This window comes from Chaetura pelagica, unplaced genomic scaffold, assembly GCF_000747805.2.
Source record: "Chaetura pelagica isolate M959 unplaced genomic scaffold, ChaPel_1.0 scaffold123, whole genome shotgun sequence".
NCBI lineage: Eukaryota > Metazoa > Chordata > Aves > Apodiformes > Apodidae > Chaetura > Chaetura pelagica.
The window spans coordinates 9,393,388-9,398,294 of NW_009953295.1; positions in this window are offsets into that span (position 1 = coordinate 9,393,388).

Consider the following 4,907-nt stretch of genomic DNA (forward strand, 5'->3'; position numbering starts at 1 on the left):
GGGAAAGAGAGAAGAGACCCAGGGAACTACAGTCAGTCTCACCTCCATGCCTGGCAAGATCATGGAGTAGATCCTCCTGAAGGCTCTGCTAAGGCACATAAAAAAGGTGGAGGTGGTTTGTGGTAACCAACATGGCTTCACCAAGGATACATCATACCTAACAAATTTGGTGGACTTTTATGAAGGGGTTCACAGCTTTGGTGGACAAGGGAAGAATGACTGAGATCATCTACCTGAACTAGATGAGCTGCGCTGTGCCCTGAAATGATAGCATCAGCCAGATGCCTGCTTGCTGAAAAGACACCAATGACCAGGAGACCAGAAGTGAGCAGACTAACACATACTTGCAAATTCCTTTCTGAACAGTCTCCATAAACCTACATACATTTTTGTTTAAGCACAGCTGACCTCAGCTAGTAAGACTTATTCAAACACAAAAAAATGTCCATGACAATGGACTTGATGGGTCAAAGCTCTGCTTTCCAGACTGGGATGTCTGGAAAGGGACAGCACAAGTTAAGGCACATCTGTCACTCTCTTGTTCCCATGCAGAAATGTGGGGTGAAGTGTCTGCAGATAACTGAGCAGACCTAAAAGCTCATTGCTCCCAGAAGAAAGCCCTCCTGCTCTCACACCCTCCAGTCTGCAGGGTAAGAAAATCATCTGATCCTTCAGTGACTCAGTTCAGCTCACTAAACAGAAAAAAAAAGCATCTTCATATTTTTCTGGGGTTAGCCCCTGTGGTTTAGTATTTTTAAAAAAGTTTTACTGTTCTCCCAGATATTTTTTTTCCTTTCTTCATATCTATGTTTACATTTACATTTTTAATTTCAAAAGCAGAGTTATTTCAAGTATACAAATCTTGACATTGTTATTTGTGAATGTTGGGTATAGAGCACTAATAATTTCTGGTTTTTATATTAATATTCTGTTAAAATAATTGTGAAAATTTTTCTCCTCTGTGACTAATTTGGTTCTAGAAAGAAGTGTGTTCTAGTAAAAATGTTTTCTCAAACAAAGTCTGGCCAGTTATATTAATAACCTATTAAGTCATTAGATATTCTCCAGGGATTCATCCTGATCTTCAGCTCAGACAATCCCTTCTAGTGTCATTTTGTGTATGTGCATTCTTTGCAAGCTGACATAACAAAAAAAAACAAAACAAAACAAAAGAAAAAACAAGCAAACAAAAAAAGAGCATTAAATCAGATGGTTTTAGGGCAGGACTATGGGTTTAACACTTAAATATCATTTTTTTAAACCATGCAGGTTATGTAAACACCCAGTAACTCATATGTCACACCTAAGTTCAACATAAAATGTCAGCTACTTAATACCCTAAAGCTATGAAATCGATAACAGCAATTATACACATGTCAAAATGAGCTGCTCCCCTTTGGTAACTGATATCTTCTACAAGCAGGTACTTCACACTTTTCAGCAAAGTCAGATATCTACCTTCACCATTGACACTGGTTAGAGTCTGTCTGCGAGCACATAACTAAATGCAATGTCATTAGCAGCACTGTGTTGGGGGAGGACTCTATTTCTATGTGCATTTAACTGCTTTCTTTGAGTCCAATAATTTGCAGCTACATTCTCTCCAGATGGAAACATTTAATCTAATCTATGCCCCATTTTCTACACTGTTCATGACAAGGCTTTCAAGGCATTTAAGAGAGGGAAGGGAGGGGGGAAATGTTCTGGGAGAGATTGTGAATGATTAAAGTCTCTGCAACTCCAGAAGGAGCATGGGAATGTTTGGCATGCTTACTTACACCTTTTATTACCAAGCAAACAGAGCAAAGGAACTCCTTTCTTCCGCACTACGTTGGGCCCAGTAGTGTTCATATGGAAGCCTCACAAGCAGCATCAGATATGGGCTCAGTACTTGGTGCACTGGCTTTGCAGTCCCTGCTGGTTTGCTTTGTGTTTCACCTATGAGACCAGAGCGCAGAGAGTGAAACACAGGGGCTGCCTCTCTCACTTTTGTTGACTCTTGTCTTTGGGCTATAGGTTCATAGGTCAAAAAGGAGGTGAAAATCATTGTCTCAACTATCAGAAGCATTTTTAGGTAGAAGAGAGCCTGAGACAACCTGGGAATATGGGGAGGAAATTCCAAAATGCTAGTTCTTGCTCCAAGATATTGCCCTAAATCCAGATGAGGCTGCACATTTCTTCACCCATACCTGCTGCTGGTCAAGTGTCAGTATGCTGCCTACTGTAAATCCCATTTTGAGGTATCCACATCTTGCTAGTTACTACAGAGGTCCGTAGGCATCTACATCAGATTAGCAGCCTCAGACTCTGACTCCCAGGCAAGGCCTAGGTGCAGCAATGCTGACTTCCTGGGGCACTTTTCTATTAAAAAAATAGCACAGATTTTAAAAAAGGACTGTTTTCAAAGCACATATTTAAGTGACTTAATAATTAATAATAATAATAACATACTATACTAGTCACACTCAAGAAAATCCATACTTTAAACTACCAGGATTCTATATGGAAGATTAAATCAATAGTTAAGAATTGAGGATTAAATCAGTTGTTAACTGTACTGTGGGCAGGTTTCAGACTGAATATCTCTGAGAAGAAAGAGTACAGAGAAGTACAACCAAAATGAGTGAGGAGACGGAGCAGCTATTTTGTGTGGAAAACCTAAACAGGTTGAAGTTGGAGGGGAGGTGCATGAGGAGAGACAAGGGAAAGATTTACAAAACCCTGAAGAGGGTAGATAAAGTGGCTGAAGAAATTTTCTTCCCCAAATGCAGATATACAGGGAACTTCTAGAAACTACGACTTTGAGATGCAGGGCTTCTTCCCAAAATAGTCAACAGCTCAAGCCAGAAACCCTATGCATTCAAACAAAAAAGGTGGGATCAGAGACACCGACTAATCTGTAAATCAAAATAAATTCACCTATACAAAATAACTACTTTTGCTTTCAAATCCAATGTAAAAAGTAGATATCTTTCTTACCCAAAGTAATGTTGTGTTATGACAACTGAGACATAGTGCATGAATTATGATGTAACACTGGTCCTAAGGAAAGCTCATTCCAGGATAGTGCAAAGTTCACAGCTGCTTGATGGGCTGCAGTAAAGAGTAAGCCAACTGAGCTAATAAAGGACTGAAGTAAAAAGTCCTGTTAATTACTGACAGCTGGTCTTTTTAAAGTGGTCAGTGACACTTCTGCTCTTACCTTTTCTGATGGCTTCCACTTTGATCCTCACAAACATAACCATCAGTCTCCTAGCCTGGCAGGCAATATGTTAAGCTGTGCCTTTAGTTTTTCTCAATACTGTCAGGTAAACCCTACAGAGGCCAATGATATTGTCTGTACCAGCATCAAACACAGCATGGCCCATCGTTTTCTATGCTAGTGATTATAAACACGAAACTACATCTTGAAAAAGGACTGTGCTGTGAAGTTGTGTTTCCACTTTACTTGAATTGTTTCTGAGTAGAAACACGTTATAACTTGCACTGTAGGTACTTTCTCAGGAGTATTATTACTAACTAGAGGAAGACACCTGTGTTGACCTTCCTTCTCTAACTACAAAAGGCCAAATAATTCACCATACATGAGTTTTCCAGTTTTTGTCATTTTTTTGACATCATGATTAAGTATGATCTACGGTTCATTCAGTAAAACCATTATATAAATAATAAATATAGCAGTTTGTCAATGTTTGATAAAGCTGCTAAAAAATTCTACTTGGAAAAATTAAAACCAGAGCACACTGAGCTCTGACAAAATATATGGACTTTCCATTCACATTGGAAAACTTTATAATAACCTGTTTTGCAATTGCATTTCAGGCAATTTCAATGTTAAAAAGAACTCAGTTTCAAGAAAAGACAGAAGCGGTGCAAGAACAGAGAACAGGAAATTGAATGGTTCAGTGAAGAACAATTAAGGTTAAAAAGACATCCTCAGTAGCATATTAGGGATAGTGATAGATGAACAGTCTTATATGTTTTACACATGGCATTTCTTTTCATAGTATGAGAGTTCTAGAAATTAAAGCAATGTTTTAAAATAAAGCCACTTGACTTTTATAGTTCTGGTGATTGTTAGTTTTCTACATGAGATACACATGACATTTTTTTAAATGAGACTGAAGGTTAAAGTCTTTCAACAGAGAAGATATTATTTCTAAAACATTTTAAATGCTAATGGAAGAAAATTGTTTTGAAAAACTTTTTTTTTTTTCTGAATTTTCCTGCTTGACTCAGTCCTGAAAGATCATATATATCAAAGTGAGTTTGATGCAATCATACATGTTTGTGTAACAGTGGGCAGGGACTGTGGAAACTGTCTCTCAGACGGGTAATTGAAGGAGCCTGGGCAGTTGGGACTTCACACAAGAACCCACATGCTCTTACAGTATCTTCAACTGAACAGAAACTTTAGGACACCTGCATAAGATTAAAAACACATGGTCAGGGATCTGGATAAAATCACTTATCTGGATTTTCAGACATTGCTACGGGCCTTCTTTAGAGGGGAGGCAGAGGGTAGGGGAAGGAGGAGGGGGAACGGAAGTGAAGGGGAAGGGGAGAGGAAGGGGAGAGGAAAAGAAAGGAAAGGAAAGGAGAAGGGGACAAAATGTCTAATCTATGTGGTCCTAAATTCCAGCCTTCACATGAGAGAGAAAAGTAAATGACATCCCTCCAGCAGCTACAATGATCATTATAAAAGGTTATTTCATGTTTGGGAGTACAGGAGATGGGCTGAGGGACCCAGTAGCATGGCAATGTCTGAAGACGTCAAAATGAGTAGCCAAAAAATATGCAAGTGCCAAGTTCAGTGAAAAAATTCACCTTTGTAGTAGACAAAGCAGATTAATTTGCTAAACTTGAAAGTCCAGCCCAGAAAAGGAGCCTTTCTACAAACACTCTTT